General features: G+C 40.8%; 1 protein-coding gene across 3 annotated transcripts in view; it reads right to left on the bottom strand.

The window, feature by feature from the left end:
* Positions 1-1,186: 1,186 nt before the first annotated feature.
* The window catches only part of LOC111962012 (uncharacterized), a 238,509-nt gene continuing 221,478 nt past the window's right edge, over positions 1,187-18,217 (bottom strand). The window contains exons 1-5 of one of the 3 annotated variants that reach the window (XR_002877070.2): positions 17,590-17,963; positions 17,371-17,446; positions 14,327-17,252; positions 1,677-1,751; positions 1,188-1,458 (exon numbers count right to left, since the gene is read on the bottom strand). The gene's annotated coding sequence lies outside the window, so the exon portion shown is untranslated. Of the gene's footprint in view, positions 1,459-1,676; positions 1,752-14,326; positions 17,253-17,370; positions 17,447-17,589; positions 17,964-18,217 lie in introns of those variants that run through there. The other 2 variants (XR_011479652.1, XR_011479650.1) reach the window with 2 other exon arrangements.

The raw sequence follows: 18,217 nt of genomic DNA, 5'->3' as shown, positions 1-18,217 counted from the left end.
AAGCACAGGGACAAGACATGATGATCAAAGACAAAACATGACAGAAGCCTTTACTGCAAATTGATGTACAATTTGTAAGCTTGCATTGCTAATATTTGCCATGCAATGCAGTTGAGGTAACGTAGCGAGCTATCTATTTTCTTGCTTATTGTGTAGTGGAGGATAAGAATACTTAAATGCCTATGGCTGTGAAGCTAGCTATGTAGCCGTTCTGTGTATGGAACCTAAATCGGTTGCTATAAATATTGTTTCAGGACAGCGGTTTTAATTGCTTCCACCAGCTAATCATTATCACCAAGAAATGGCATAAAATGACTGTTACACATAAATGTTAAATGTCAATATTATATCAATATTAGCTAGCTATGAACCTAGCTATGAACCTCAGCTATCATAGACGGTTGTATCAGCTTCAAAACAGTCTGAATGGCATCAATGAGCCTATGGATTGAGTAGAATATAATATAACTTTGTGCCAAGGATGCATGTCATATATACATGTAGTTATTAGCATGCATGAGTTCCCCACATTGTAGCCTGTATATTGAATATATTCACTGATCATGTACCTGTAATTGTTGACATCTAGTGGAAGCCTTAGGAAGTGCAACATCACCCCATTTCCACTGTATCTTGGATAAGCAAGATTGAAACCTACAAACCTCAGATTTCCCACTTCCTGGTTGGATTTTTTCTCAGGTTTTTGCCTGCCATATGAGTTCTGTTATACTCACAGACATCATTCAAACCGTTTTAGAAACTGCAGAGTGTTTTCTATCCATATCTACTAATAATATGCATATCCTAGCATCTGGGCCTGAGTAGCAGGCAGTTTACTCTGGGCATGCTTTTCATCCAGATGTGAAAATACTGCCCCCTACCCAAAATAAGTTTTAACCAATCTTCTTCCTGGGACATCAATGGCTACACATTCTAAAAACAGATTAATCTCAAAATCTAATTTCCTTCATCTGCAATGATCTGAGGACACAGGATAGGTGTAGTATTTCACCAAATGAGAGACTTAATTTCAACCAGTAGAGAATTTGAACCGCTTTATTTAAAGAAGTGCATTATCCAAGTGTTACAAATACATAGTACATGCATTATAAATATAATAATTATTATATTATAAATACAAGTTAAATCTGTACTTCAATGCACATCTGGTGTGCATTATATAAACAGAGGAAGAAAGAGGAGGTGGGAAGAGAGGTATGAGAGAGTGTAAAAGACAGAAAGGGAAAGAGGTAAGAACAGAGCAGGGAAGACAGCATATGATTAATTCATTATAGTGCTACTAAACGTCATATTCTCTCAGGTCATCACAATTACATAAGTGTCTCTAGCGGTGTCTCCTAACCAGCCTTGGGCCCACAGTTGGCCAGAAGGTTATCTTAAGCTGAGGTGGCGATGACGGGAATGGGGGTTGGCATCCTCTCTCACATCAAAACATACCTGCAGACAAGAAACAGATGGAGAGAGAGATATATTTTTTTTAAATGAACACAAGGCTTAATCACACTCAGTCATCCTAATCATCAGAAGGTGAAATGCAAAACTTACGTTGGATCATTAACTCTGGGACTACTACATCTATCTGTAAAGCATCTCTTTGATAACACTTTAATGCATTTGATTTGACTTCCTGTTGACCCGACCAAGTGACCTCTCACCTCTGATCATGCTGTGCCCTGTACGTGTCAGCCAGTTCAGATGCGGGAGGGGTTCACCGACACAGCTGATATAACCTAGAGGATTTAGGGAAAAGGGGGGAGAGGGATGAAGGGAAAGAGAGAGACTGCTATTGAGAAAATAAGGAAGTTAAAGAGACACGTGTTCAACAGGAATCTGTGTGTGTGGCCTCACCTGGTGTCCACACTAAGTGGCTGCAGAGTAATTTATACTGAAAAACATTCACAGACACACGAGGATAAATAATATAGCGTAGTTATAAAAAAAAAAGTATGAAGTGCATTATAGACACTCAATCATCATGTTACTTTTTAATACGTTTACAAACATATACAGTATTGTGATAGAATTGAAATATATTTCTCCCATGGGCAATTTTTTTTTTTAAATGGGGTGATGATATTAATTAACAGTGATTTTGATCCAAATGTGCAAATTGTCCAAACAGATCCTCAAGGTAGATGGATGATTTTAAATATGTCATTGGACCATAAACAGATATGGCTCATTAACCTATACGGTCCAAATAATGATGATCCATGCTTCTTTGAAAATATATCTAAGAATTTATCAACCCTACAAGCAACACAGTACTATTATGGTGGGAGATTATGATCTGGTTTTAAATACCTCTATGGACCGTAAAGGAAATCACACCACAAACTACCACCCTCAGGCACTTAAGGAAATCACGGATGTCATCGATATATTGGAATTAGTGGAAATATGTAGGCTTAAATACCCTGACCTAGTGAGATATACAGTTGAAGTCGGAAGTATACAAACACTTAGGTTGGAGTCATTAAAACTTGTTTTTCAAACACTCCACAAAATTCTTGTTAACAAACAATAGTTTTGGCAAGTCGGTTAGAACCATCTACTTTGTGCATGACACAAGTCATTTTTCCAACAATTGTTTACAGATATATTATTTCACTTATAATTGACTGCATCACAATTCCAGTGGGTCCGATGTTTACATACACTAAATTGACAGCTTGGAGAATTCCAGAAAATGATGTCTTTAGAAGCTTCTGATAGGCTAATTGACATAATTTGAATCAATTGGAGGTGTACCTGTGGATGTATTTCAGCAAGGAAGAAGCCACTGCTCCAAACCGCCATAAAAAAGCCAGACTACGGTTTGCAACTGCACATGGGGACAAAGATCCTACTTTTTGGAGAAATGTCCTCTGGTCTGATGAAGCAGAAATGGAACCGTTTGGCCATAATGACCATCGTTATGTTTGGAGGAAAAAGGGGGAGGCTTGCAAGCCGAAGAACACCATCCCATCCGTGAAACACGGGAGTGGCAGCATCATTTTGTGGCGGTGCTTTGTTGCAGGATTGATTGGTGCACTTTACAAAATAGATGGCATCATGAGGCAGGAAGGGACTGGTGCACTTCACAAAATAGATAATGAGAAAGGAAAAGTATGTGGATATATTGAAGCAACATCTCAAGACATCAGTCAGGAAGTTAAAGCTTGGTCGCAAATGGGTCTTCCAAATGGACAATGACCCCAAGCATACTTCCAAAGTTGTGGCAAAATGGCTAAAGGACAACACGGTCAAGGCATTGGAGTGGCCATCACAAAGCCCTGACCTCAATCCTATAGAACATTTGTGGGCAGAACTGAAAAAGCAAGGAGGCCTACAAACCTGACTCGGTTACACCAGCTCGGTCAGGAGGAATGGGCCAAAATTCACCCAACTTATTGTGGGACACTTGTGGAAGGTTCCCCGAAACGTTTGACCCAAGTTAAACAATTTAAAGGCAATGCAACCGAATACTAATTGAGTGTATGTAAACTTCTGACCCACTGGGAATGTGAATAAATAAATAAAAGCTGAAATAAATTACTCTATTATTCTGACATTTCACATTCTTAAAATAAATTGGTGATCCTAACTGACCTAAGACAGGGAATTTTTACTCTGATTAAATGTCAGGAATTGTGAAAAACTGAGTTTAAATGTATTTGGCTAAGGTGTAGGTTAACTTCCGACTTCAACTGTACGGGGTCTGTAAAATGTATATACACTACCATTCAACAGTTTAGGGTCACTTAGATATGTCCTTGTTTTCCATTAAAAACATACATGAAATGAGTTGCAAAATGAATAGGAAATATAGTCAAGACGTTGACAAGGTTATAAATAATGATTTTTATTGAAATAATAATTGTGTCCTTCAAACTTTGCTTTCGTCAAAGAATCCTCCATTTGCAGCAATTACAGCCTTGCAGACCTTTGGCATTCTAGTTGTCAATTTGTTGGGGTAATCTGAAGAAATTTCACCCCATGCTTCCTGAAGCACCTCCCACAAGTTGGATTGGCTTCATGGGCTCTTCTTACGTACCATACAGTCAAGCTGCTCCCACAACAGCTCAATAGGGTTGGAGCAGGGTTGAGATCTGGTGACTGTGCTGGCCACTCCATTATAGACAGAAAACCAGCTGACTGATTCTTCTCTAAATAGTTATTGCATAGTTTGGAGCTGTGCTTTGGGTCATTGTCCTGTTGTAGGAGGAAATTGGCTCCAATGAAGCGCGGTCCATAGGGTTTGGCATTGCGTTGCAAAATGGAATGATAGCCTTCCTTCCTCAAGATCCATTTTACCCTGTACAAATCTCCTACTTTACCACCACCAAAGCACCCCAAGACCATCACATAGCCTCCACCATGCTTGACAGAAGGTGTCAAGCACTCCTTCGGCATCTTTTCATTTTTTCTGCGTCTGATGAATGTTCTTCTTTGTGATCCGATCACCTCAAACTTAGATTTGTCTGTCCATAACACCTTGTTCCAATCTTTTTGTCATGTCTGCTCTTGCTCCTCCCCCCGGCAGGCTGAGTGGGCACGTTTCCTTCCTTGGGCAGAGTACGCCCAGAACTCTACGTCACTCCTCCACTGAGTTGACCCCCTTCCAGTGTGTTTTGGGCCAGGCCGTGGTCCACGCACGTCAGAGAGGGAGGGGGGGGGTACTGTCACGTCTGCTCCTGCTCCTCCCCCCTGCGTACGACGTCGCCAGAGTACTAACCACCGGTCCTTGGATAAATCATTACACACACCTGTTAATCATTATGATTCACACCTGGACTCCATTTCCTCCTCTTTATATGTCACTCTCCCATGTTCACTCACCAGTTGGTATTGTTCTTGTGTATTGGCGTTCTGCCTTATGTTAGTGTCGTGTTCTTGGTTTTGTTTTATTAAAAAGTTTCACCTGCACGTGCTTCCGACTCACCGCCCCATCATTACACCTCCTCTGTCCAGTGTCTGTTATTTTGCCCATCTTAATCGTTTATTTTTATTGGCCAGTCTGAGATGGCTTTTTCTTTGCAACTCTGCCTAAAAGGCCAGCATCCCGGAGTCGCCTCTTCACTATTGAGACTGGTGTTTTGGGGGTACTATTTAATGAAGCTGCCAGTTGAGGACTTGTGAGGCATCTGTTTCTCAAACTAGACACTCTAATGTACTTGTCCTCTTGCTCAGTTGTGTACCGGGGCCTCCCACTCGATCTATTCTTGTTAGAGCAAGTTTGCGCTGTTCTGTGAAGGGAGAAGTACACAGCATTGTACGAGATCTTCAGTTTCTTGGCAATTTCTCGCATGGAATATCCTTCATTTCTCAGAACAAGAATAAACTGACGAGTTTCAGAAGAAAGTTATTTGCTTCTGGCCATTTTGAGCCTGTAATCGAACCTACAAATGCTGAAGCTCCAGTTTTTCAAGATGGCGAGTTTAATTGCTTTAATCAGGCCAACAGTTTAACTGTGCTGACATACTTCCAAAAGTGTTTTCTAATGATCAATTCATCTTTTAAAATTATAAACATGGATTAGCTAACACAACGTACTATTGGAACACAGGAGTATGGTTGCTGATTGATTGCTGATAATGGGCCTCTGTACGTCTATGTAGATATTCCATAAAAAATCTGCCATTTCCAACTACAATAGTCATTTACAACATACCAGTTCCCTTCACCCTCCCACCTGCCTCCATTTTTGGGGTTGGTTGTGATCTTGGATTGAGCAGCTTCCCATACATGGATAACTCCATGAAAGACAACTCTAATCATGAATACATCGAGATAGGTAGCTAATGTGAAGTTAGGTAGCTGGTGATATTTAATTCACTTAGCTAGCTAGAGTGAGGGTTGGGCACAATTGCCCCAGCATTGTCCGGTAGGGGAAGGTTTGGCCGGGGTATGCCGTCATTGTAAAATAAGAATTTGTTCTAAACTGGCTTGACTAGTTAAATAAAGGTTAAATAAAAAATACAATAAAATATATACTGTATGTCAAGTTGGCTGAATAGCTAGCTAGCTATGTTAGTCACTCATTTGAGTTAGCCTGCACTGTAGCTAGTTAGCTAACAATACATCATTATTATTATTATTATTATTTTTATTTTTTTAAATACTTGAACAGTATCTCCAGACTCCATGAACACGATGGTGTTCTGTTTTGTTCTACGACCCCCACAAGCGTCTTGATACAGCCGATCTGCCAACTTCTATCTGTAGCGTTAGAAGAGTTTGGGCTACACACTAATTTAGTACCCACAGGCCTCACAAGAATCGTCTGAATGTCCCCAGATACCAGTTGAAAACTTTAAATGGACATATTGTATATATGGAGACTGTTTGGTGCCAAAAATAAAGCGTTAAGTACTTGTAAAAAAAGAAAGAAGAAAAAGCACATGTTTCCTGATATAGGACATACACTTCAGAACAAACTTCCTTTAGCTTTTTTTTTGGCGGGGGGGGGGACTATTTGTTGTTCCATGTAGTGAATCTGTTATTCAATGCGTTTGTATGGGCTAATAGCAATAAGGCCAAATACATTTTATCAAATTTTGTTTAGATAATTTTTTGTATACTTCAATGGGTCTTAAAATTCAAAATCAAATAGCAAAATGATCCTTGGTATGAACTTCTTAAAACAATTCCATATAGCTTAGTAGAACCTCCCCCAAATATAATATTTGTTTATTTGATGACTTTATTATTTAATTCCAAGTCATCATCTCATCTCTATAGAGCTGCTGCCTATGCTGTCTAGCAAAAATCACGATTTTAGTAGTTCAAAGGCATACTTTTATGACTTTATGATTATTTTTTTTCAGCACCCCTACGAAGGTGATTTGAGTTATGGCTTGGAATATCCAGTTCCATGTGCTTTTTGGCTGTTCAGACTGCAGGAAAAATAACAGATTCTAATGGGATATGCAAATAAATAGGATGTCACTTCAAACTGCCAATGTGAACACGGCATTACATCATGTATTTTTAGGCTTGCGAAGCAACTGCTTTCTATCCATCTCGATCGCACGTTCTCTCTTCTCCATGTCTGCTCTACACCTGTCTTATTATAGATCAGTGCGCCACACAGACTAGACAAGTTTAATCGGATGCACAATGTATTATGTTCATTGTAGTTAATTACCACATTTTCTGCGTTAAACTATGTCGAATTTTGGCCTGTTGGAAACGAACTCCTATATCGCATAGTTCAGGCTTGATTTACAGTACCAGTCAAAAGTTTGGAAACACCTACTCATTCAAGGGGTTCTGTATTTGTACTATTTTCTACATAAATAGTGAAGACATCAAAACTATGAAATAACACATATGGAATCATGTAGTAACCAAAAAAAACTGTTAAACAAATAAAATATATTTGAGATTTGAGATTCTTCAAAGTAGCCACCCTTTGCCTTGACAGCTTTGCACACTCTTGGCATTCTCTCAACCAGCTTCACCTGGAATGCTTTTCCAACAGTCTTGAAGGAGTTGTCACATACTCTATGGATTGGGATTATAGTTCCTTTAGCTATCTAGCTAATGTTAACGTGACATCTAAACAAAAGATCCCAAGTTAAAGTTTGCTGTTAGCTAGCTAACATTAGCTGAGGTTAGGTGGCTGGCATGCTAGCTAACATTAATTTACATGTATGAATTGTGTGTAACGTTAGTGATGTTTTCTCAGATTGCCATTTCGCATTGCTAGTTATAGCCTAATGTTAGCTAGCTAACATTGAACTTATTGGTTAACTTTAGGTAGCTATGACAATCGGTTTGTATTGCTAGTTAAAGCTTGCTGTTAGCTAGCCGGCTGATTAGCTACAGTAGCTAACATTACCTGTATGAACTGTGTGTAGTGATGTTCTCAGGATGCCATTTCGGATCTATTGTATAATAATGCAAAAATATTTGTATCTGGAATTTGTTAATCAGTAGAACACACCTGACTCTAATCCACCATCGAAAAGAGAGCTAGCAAGCAAAGGCAGCAGTGCAGTCATCAACTACATGCACCATTTCTTCACCAACTACTGAGTTGGGAAAACATGTGTGGACCTGAATTGTGATAACTGTAGTGGCCAACGCAAGAACAAGTTTGTGCTCTGTTATTGTGCCTGGTGGACCATGCACAAGCTCCACCACAATCTGGACCTTCACTTCCTGATCACAGGCCACACCAAGTTTGTCCCCGACTGGTGCTTCGGCCTCATCAAGCAGCACTTCAGAAAGAACAGAATGAACACTTTGTCTGAGATTGCTGGTGTTGTGAAGGACAGCACTGTGACGGGTCAACATCCCACAGCTGGTTGGACTAGAGGATGGTACGGTGCTGGTGGAAAGCTATGGCTGGCAAGAACACCTGACTCTGTACTTCAGGCCGCTGCCACAGATCAAGCAGTACCAGCACTTCAGGTGAAAATCATTTATTGCATTGCATGAGGTTCTTTTTTTTACCTAAACTTGGGAGGTGAATTGATGTTGTGCAGGTTTGTAATGTCTTCTGATTTTGTGTTGTTGTTCCCTGTTTTACAGCGTCGATGCTCTGGAGCCTAGTGTTGTCGCCAAGAAGCGTTCGGACTGTCAGGACCAGGTTTCAGCTGCTGCACAACGCTTACATCCTTCCTCCCATAGATGGTCTGCCTGTAAAAGCAGCACCTGGACTGGACACAGCTAGACAAACTATATTTTTGTCCAAGATCACGGAGTTTTGCGATGAAGAAGCTATGGATATCACATGCCCTGCACCAAAGTCAAGGGCAGGACCGAAACAGGCTCTCCGAATATAGATTCCTTGTTCATGCGTGGCTATACGGACCAGTCATCAGCACTATCTGCAGCGCCCCGATTCACGACTCTCTCCTAACACACTATTTGTTTTTGTCCTGCTGCTCAGCCACTTTACCCCTGATTGTATGCATATAACTACCTCGTCTATCACTGATATCGTTATTGTTCTCGTACATACTGTATATTTTATTCATATTGACACTATCTGATATTGCTACTATCCAAGTAACCATTTGGCTGTACCGTTTACACCCTATGTAGAGACCATCCACTTAGCAAGACATAGCAACATATTGATATATACAATTAATATAGATATGTGTGGTCGTAACATGATTTTGTGACATACCACAACAATATCATGTGACCATATCAAGTGTCCACCACTTTAATATATGGCGCATGCATCTGTTTATGTACTGTACATGTGCACCTCACTCAGGTTGCATGGCCTTAACTTATGGAATACTACGTGATAGATAAGTGCATGTGTAACAGTATATAAAGTTTGCTAATGTACTGGTGTGAAGGCATTTGGGCAGTGATATAAAGTACTTAAGTAAAAATACTTTAAGTGTACTACTTAAGTAGTATCTGTACATTACTTTTTTTTGGCAACTTTCACTTCACTCGTAAGAAAATAATGTACTTTTAACTCCATACATTTTCCTTGACACCCAAAAGTACTTGTTACAGTTTGACATGAAAATTGTCCAATTCAAACACTTATCAAGAGAACATCCCTGGTCATCCATACTGCCTTTGATCTGGCAGACTCACTAAACACAAATGCTTCCTTTGTAAATTGTCTGAGTGTTGGAGTGTGCCCCTGGCTATCAATCAATAAAAATTAAAATACAATTGTGCTGTCTGGTTTGCTTAATATAAAAGGAAGTTGAAGTGGTTTATATTTTTACTTTTGATACTTAAGTACATTGTACCCCTGGCTATTTTTTAAAACAAAATACAATTGTGCCGTCTGGTTTAATATAAGGAATTTGAAATGATTTATACATTTATTCAAGTATGACAATTTAGTAATTTTTCCTCCACTGATGTGGCTGGGGGTTAAAGCATTTATTTCACATGACCCATCAATTTAGACAAGTGTATCTGGGTAAGTGCCATTTATTTTAGAAATATTTTCATCTGGACACTTTCTGTTTACCTGTAATTTTTCCTTATTGTAGGCTACTACTTTTAGTCTTTAGCACATGACCTCATGTGAATCCTTAAAAGAGATGGGTGGGGCTAAGGCTTAAGAGGGTGTGAACAATGCTGAATGGGTGTAGACAAAGTAGAGCTCTCTAGTAGGTACCAAAACAATTAAAGGCCCTTTTCTGAAAAGTGAGTTTACAAGTATCAACTTTCAAAGTAAAATTACTTTCCCATTGTTCCTCAAAAATACAGTGTATGTTATACCATTTTGTAGCTCTGAGTCTCTACTTTTATCCAATGTAAAAAACTGATAATTTAAATTTTGCTACATAAGACCAAAGCCAGTTGGTGAGTCACATTTTCTGAGCACTTGTCTGCTTTTCCTTTACTCTGAGGCCCAACTCATCCCAAACCATCTCAATTGGTTTAGGGTCGGGTGATTGTGGAGGCCAGGTCATCTGATGCAGCACTCCATCACTCTCCTTCCTGGTCAAATAGCCCTTACACAGCCTGATGGTGTGTTGGGTCATTGTCCTGTTGAAAATCAAATGATAGTGGGACTAAGCGCAAACCAGATGGGATGGCGTATCGCTGCAGAATTCTGTGGTAGCCATTCTGGTTAAGTGTGCCTTGAATTCTAAATAAATCACCAACAGTGTCAACAGCAAAGCCCTCCCACACCATCACACCTCTTCCATGCTTCACGGTGGGAACCACACATGCAGAGGTCATCCGTTCACCTACTCTGCATCTCACAAAGACACTGCGGTTGGAACCAAAAATTTCAAATTTGGACTTAGACCCAAGGACAGATTTCCACCGGTCTAATGTCCATTCCTCGTGTTTCTTGGCCCAAGCAAGTCTCGTCTTATTGGTTTCCTTTAGTAGTGTTTTTTTGACCGTTTGACCGTGAAGGCCTGATTCACACAGTCTCCTCTGAACAGTTGATGTTGAGATGTGTCTGTTACTTGAACTCCGTGAAGCATTTGGGCTGCAACATCTGAGGCTGGCAACTCTAATGAACGTATCCTCTGCAGCAGAGGTAACTCTGGGTCTTCCTTTGCTGTGGCGGTCCTCCTGAGAGCCAGTTTCATCATAGCGCTTGACGGTTTTTTCGACTGCACTTGAAGAAACTCCAAAGTTCTTGAAATTTTCCAGATTGACTGACCTTCATGTCTTAAAGTGCTTATTTGAGCTATTCTTGCCATAATATGGACTTGGTCTTTCACCAAATCGAGAGCTATCATCTGTATACCACCCCTACCTTGTCACAACTCAACAAACACATTAAGGAGGAAGGAAATTCCACAAATTAACTTTTAACAAGGCACACCTGTTAATTGAAATGCATTCCAGGTGATTACCTTGTGAAGCTGGTTGAGATAATGCCAAAAATGTGCAAAGTTGTCAAGGCAAAGAGGGGCTACTTTGAATCATCTCAAATATAACATTTTAATTTGTTTAACACCTTTTTGGTTACTACATGATTCCATGTGTCATTTCATAGTTTTGATGTCTTCACTATTATTCTACAATGTAGAAAATAGTCAAATTTAAAGAGAAACCCTTGAATGAGTAGGTGTCCAAACTTTTGACTGGTACTGCACCTCTACAGAAACTGCACATCGAGCTCAGAGAAGAAAACCAAACAAAATGTAATTCAAATAATTGAACCAATGTCGGTCAATTTGTGGTTTCATTAACTAAAAAAAAATTACATTTCTGTTATTTGCTCAGCACTACTTTTTGTCCTGAATACCAAGTGTTATGTTTGGGGCAAATACATTACAACACATTACTGAGTACCACTCTCCATATTTTCAAGCATAGTGGTGGCTGCATCATGTTATGGGTATGCTTGAAATCTTTAAGGACTGGGGAGTTTTTCAGGATACAAAAGAAAAAGGGAGCTAAGCACCAGCCCTGGCAACTATTATTACAAAAACCTGCTCCCCACTGTTAAGCACACCTGGTCATAACTTACTCTGTTATGCTCCCTTTATTTAGCCCTCAGTTGACCTCAGTCATTAGGTAGTATTGTTTCCTCTTTCTGTATGCTTCTCATGCTTGTTCATCGGAATTGTTTCTTTATTATGCTCACCTCCTGGACCTGCTTCCTGACTCCCAGCGTATGTTACACCAACAGCCAACTATTTCATCACACTTTCTCCCACGTTTCACCCCACCTCCCCCCTATTTCTCACCCTTCTCCACGGAGGCTAGATATCTGCAGTGTTGGCCTGAGGACGTGAGGAGATGGGGAATTAATGTATGAGGAATTGCTGGGGATGTTGTTGAATGTTTAATCTACCAAAGGAAATGGGTGAAACTTCATCACATTTGTTATTAGGAGCTGTCTGCACTGTGAAATAGGATGATATGTGAGATAATGTAAATGGTGAAGTGATTATGTGTGTGACAGAAAAATCTGCTCAGGAGACTTGAGTTAATGAGGGTATAATTGCATCTGCTCATTATTTATGCAGCATGGGTAGTTTAGTGATTAACAGGCAGAGATTAACCATAAGAATGAAAACTAAAACAGTTGGCGTATTTTCTCATGAATTAAATATTGCATTAATAATTATATTTGAGAAGGGGATAAAAGATTTTAACCTCCTAGAATCGATTGACACACCGGTGCGTCAATCTAAGTTACATAAATAAATCCCCATCAAAATCCATCAATTTAAGGTGGAGAGGCATGGGCCCAAGGGAAGAGGACCTACACATGAACTGATCAGTAATATTGTCTGAACGTCATGAAAATGAAGTGAAAATTCTGATTTGTGAGTAAGACACAAACTCAGCAAAAAAAGAAATGTCCCTTTTTCAGGACCCTGTCATTCAAAGATAATTCGTAAAAATCCAAATAACTTCACAGATCTTCATTGTAAAGGGTTTAAACACTGCTTAACATGCTTTTTAAATGAACCATAAACAATGAACGTGCACCTGTGGAACGGTCATTAAGACACTAACAGCTTACAGATGGTAGGCAATTAAGGTCACATTTCTGATAACTTAGTAGAAAGGCCTATTTAGTGCCCTGACTCTGAAAAACACCAAAAGAAAGATGCCCAGGGTCTCTTGCAATGTCTGTACTGTGAGACGCCTAAGACAGCGCTACAGGGAGACAGGATGGACAGCTGATCGTCCTCGCAGTGGCAGACCATGTGTAACACATGCACAGCATCGGTACATCCAAACATCACACCTGCGGGACAGGTACAGGATGGCAACAACAACTGCCCGAGTTACACCAGGAACGCACAATCCCTCCATCAGTGCTCACACCGTCCGCAATAGGCTGAGTGAGGCTGGACTGAGGGCTTGTCCTCACCAGACATCACCGGCAGTAACGTCGCCGATGGGCACAAACCCACCATACTGGACCAGAGAGGACTGGCAAAAAGTGCCCCTCACTGAGAAGTCGCAGTTTTGTCTCACCAGGGGTGATGGTCGGATTCACGTTTATCATCGAAGGAATGAGCATTACACCGAGGCCTGTACTCTGGAGCGGGATCGATTTGGAGGTGGAGGGTCCGTCATGTTCTGGAGCGGGGTGTCACAGCTTCATCGGACTGAGCTTGTCATTGCAGGCAATCTCAACACTGCGGTTACAGGGAAGACATCCTCCTCCCTCATGTGGTACCCTTCCTGCAGGCTCATCCTGACATGACCCTCCAGCATGACAATGCCACCAGTCATACAGCTCGTTCTGTGCGTGATTTTCAGGAGAAACAACGGCTCAACCGCAAAGTGATAGGCCACACAATCTCACAGAACGGGACCGCCGAGTGCTGAAGAGTGTAACGCGTAAATATTGTCTGTCCTCGGTTGCAACACTCACTACCGCATTCCAAACTGCGTCTGGGAACAACGTCAGGACAAGAACTGTTTGTCGGGAGCCTCATGAAATGGGTTTCCATGGCCGAGCAGCCGCACACAAGCCTTAAATCCCCATGCACAATGCCAAGCGTCGGCTAGAGTGGTGTAAAGCTCGCCGCAGTGGATCACTTTCTCTGGAGRGATGAATCAAGCCTCACCATCTGGAACGACAGACGATTCTGGGTTTGGCGAATGCCAGGAGAATGCTACCTGTTCCAATGCATACTGCAAAGTTTGTTAGAGGAGGAATAATGGTCTGGGGCTGTTTTCCATGGTTCGGGCTGGGCCACTTAGTTCCAGTGAAAGGAAATCTTAACACTACAGCATACAATGCCGTTCTATACAATTCTGTGCTTTTAACTTTGTGGCAACAGTGTGGGGAAAGCCCTGTCCTGTTTCAGCATGACAATTCCCCCCATGCACAAAGCGTTGTCCATACAGAAATGGTTTGTCGAGATCGGTGTGGAAGAACTTGACTCACCTGAACAGAGCCCTGACCTCAACCCCATCGAACACCTTTGGGATGAATTGGAACGCCGACAGCGAGCCAGGCCTAATCGCCCAACATCCGTGCCCGACCTCACTAATGCTCTTGTGGCTGAACATAAGCAAGTCCCCGCAGCAATGTTACCATATCTAGTGTTATAGCAGCAAAGGGGGAACCAAGTCCATATTAATGCCCATGATTTTGGAATGAGATGTTCGACAAGCAGGTGTCCACATACTTTTGGTAATGTAGTGTAGTTTAGCCAGCTATCTAAACTAGTAAAATGATGGCCAAATGCCGTGCCCAGGGGCCCTGACCTCCAGAGGGCACCCATTTATTTTGTTAGTCATTCACACTCAGATATCTTATTAACATGGCATGGGTCATTACAAAATGTGTAGAATTGCATGAAATTTGCTTTAAATCTGTAAACATTTCTATCCACCCCATGGCAAAATGGGTCAAATTGAAGGAAATAAACTGTAAAACTGCACTTTTTTTTTTTTTTTTTTTAAATCTGTGCCCCATGGGATACCGAGTATAATTGCATGACATTTGTTTTAAAAAGTTCTCACTGTCCCATAGCAAAATATGTAGAATTGCAGAAAACTTTCTTCAAACCTTACATTACACACCTTACACATGGAGTGGGTATGTGTGCCGCTCAGAGGGTGAATGGGTAAGACAAAAGATTTAAGATTGAGTTGTCTTTGAACGAGGTATGGTAGTAGGTGCCAACAGTTTCCTGTGTGTATCAAGAATGGTCCACCAGCCAAAGCACATCCAGACAACTTGACACAACTGTGGGAAGCATTGGAATCAACATGGGCCAGTATCCCTATGGGACGCTTTTGACACCTTGTAGATTCCATGCCTCGACAAGGGTGTTCTGAGGGCAAAAGGGGTGCAATGGAATATTAGGAAGGTGTTCCTAATGTTTTGTACACTCGGGGTACAGCCAAACCAACAAGGAACTGGCAGAGCGGTAGTCTCTCTGAATTTGATATAAAACCATCTGTGTTCGTCATAGAACGATGGGACTAGTTTCTGTGGATGGACTCCTTCACGTGGTTGATTGCCCTTGTATATCTATCTGTCTATCTGAATGGTTGGTGGACCATTCTTGATACACACGGGACACTGTTGAGCGTCAAAAACCCAGCAGCGTTGCAGTTCTTGACAAACTCAAATCGGTGTGCCTGCACCTACTACCATACCCCGTTCAAAGGCACTTCAATACTTTGTCTTGCCCATTCACCCTCTGAATGGCACACATACACAATCCATGTCTCAATAGTCTCAAGGCTTAAAAATCCTTCACTAACCTGTCTCTTCCTCTACACAGTGACATCAATAAGGGATCATAGCTTTCACCTGGTCCATCTATGTCATGGGAAGAGCACTCATGTTTTGTACACTCACTGCTTTAATACTGCTAATTAATTTGGCAGACAGCAATGTTGTATTTTACACTAGAAACTCTGAATTCAATATACTGTATATGATTCATCAAGCCCTTCTCTGCCAAGGCAGAGTTAGAGGAAGATGTAAGTACGCATTTCACCTGTTCTACTCAGTGCATGTGATAAATATATTGATTTGATTTTCTGATAGAAGATATTTGTCGCCATCTTGAGGCCTTTTCTACCTCTTTCAGGGCCGTGCCAATTAAATAAATACGTGAATGTCAGGCAACTTCAGACCGTCTCTTGTGATTACACCCTGATGAAGACAGCTTGGCTGTCGAAACGTTGGTAATTACATTTTTGCATCTGAGCTCCTAGAGTGTGCGGCTCTCCTTTATTTTTAAACTTCAGACCGTCTAACACCAATATAGCTTTTGTTGAGCAAACAAATATCACCATCAAGTTGACATACATCAATTCACTTTTATTCATTTACATTATTTCTACTATAATATAAAGCTCCATAATGAATATCTTAATACTGCACTATGGATACCATTATATTCCCTTATAGAAGTCATAAAATGACTAAGCCTAGTTCATACCCTTCGTGTGCAACACAAGAACGCTTCACAAAATGCTGATCCTGCGTTCTTGTGTAGAGTGGTTTTTGTGTAGCTGCTTGAAGTTATTTCTTGTGTACGTATGTAGGGTATAAACTACGCTTTAGTCCCATGTCATCAAATGAATACCTAAATTAAAATGAAAAATTATAAAAGATACAATATTAATCAAAATCTGCAATACAAATGGTTTATTAAAACAACCATTAAAAAGGATGTAAGTGATTGAAAAATAAAATACATAGTTCCTCAAAGCCCATAAAGTTTAGCACCACTTTCCTAATCGTAAGAGTAGAAGCTGCTGTCGGCCTACCCTCCTTGTCATTTTTTAATTTAGGCTAAATATCTACATCAAATMTAGAGGCTGCAATGGACGTGGATCAATGATTACAATAGGGAGAGGGCATCAGATGTACAGCACATCTAGTCAATTGGTTGGGCTTCTTACTCTTAGCTTATCTTCCTAATCACAGGAGAAGCTGTAGATGTCTGAATGACATTTAGAAGCTCACATTCCTAGTTACAGGAGTGGGAGCTAATAAGGGATCAAAAGACCCAGATGGAATTTTGGTGTTTAGTAGCCTATAGTGGATCTTCCTTAAGGAGTATAAACTAATGGTAAGCTAGTCCACTGACAGCCTGGTTCAAATATAGCAGCATTAGGGGACTCAAAATGAAAACAGAAATGAACAACAAAAATAAAAATGTTTATTGAGGCCAGTTGTGGTGTCCTCCTCAGATGTAGCCTGGCAAAAGCAACTGACATGGGCTGCACGTCATCCAGGCTACCCATCAGAGGACCCAGAGGACTTGCAGGTGACAAGCGTTTCCAGGCCTTCTGGACTCCCCAGAAGAAGCCCCGGATGCCTTTCCTCATCTTGGATAATTTAACTGGCAAGAAGATGAAAATATGTAAGAATTTCAGATGGACAATTGTCTGATAAAACAACAATTTATTACTTTTTTATATAATTGTTCCCATAAGAACATTTCCCCCAGGAATACTCACTCATAGGTGGAGAATCCACAGCAATGTACATCTCTGGCTGGTCTGTAGTGTCTTTAAGGACAATGCTCATCTTGGACTGTGATCAGAATTCAAAGATGCACAATTAAACATCAATTTCACTTCCTTTACATATTCCTATAATTATACAACTATATTTACTGTGCCGATATCAAAAAGCACAACCAATGACCATTCAAGAGTAATCTGAGCTTGTGTTACCTTTCTGCCGGTGGCATAATGCACCCCCTCAGATTCGCATCCTCCACATCATCACTGATGAGCTTTCAAGGTCTGAGGTCTCGCTGGGCACTGAGGGTTTCAAGATGGCCAGTAGCTTGTGGGAAACAATGACAGGAACAATGGAAAGCATCTCCTGATCCTCAAATAAATCGTCAATTTTCAAGGAGCGTTTCAAACGCTTGACCTTCCAAGGTCAGTGTAGATGGCATCTGCCAGCTTCGATGTCATCTTAGAATTGAAACTTTTTTGCTGGCTTCCCATTTCCTCAATCAGATATTTGGCCACCTCATCATCGAACAATCGGATCAGCTCAGTCACCAGATCACTGATCTGGATGCGCTGATGTTGTTGGGTCCTTTGGCATACGGATATCTTCTTGACAAGCTTCATCACGGACTTCTTCTAATATAAGCTCCCTAATGAACTGCTGGAACCGGATGTCACTTGTTCCACAGTGACACTCCGGCTGTTCAATCTCAGTCTTGATGCTGCTCTGCTCAGCTTTCTTATTCAAAGATTGACGGGTTGTCATTTCATTAAACAAGGCTGTCAATTCTTTCAAGTTGAGTGTAGATTCCAGATTTTTGGTGCCTTGAAGTTTGAGAAT

Source organism: Salvelinus sp. IW2-2015, linkage group LG4q.1:29, assembly GCF_002910315.2.
Source record: "Salvelinus sp. IW2-2015 linkage group LG4q.1:29, ASM291031v2, whole genome shotgun sequence".
In the NCBI taxonomy this organism is placed as follows: domain Eukaryota; kingdom Metazoa; phylum Chordata; class Actinopteri; order Salmoniformes; family Salmonidae; genus Salvelinus; species Salvelinus sp. IW2-2015.
This window is presented reverse-complemented; position numbering and strand designations above follow the sequence as displayed.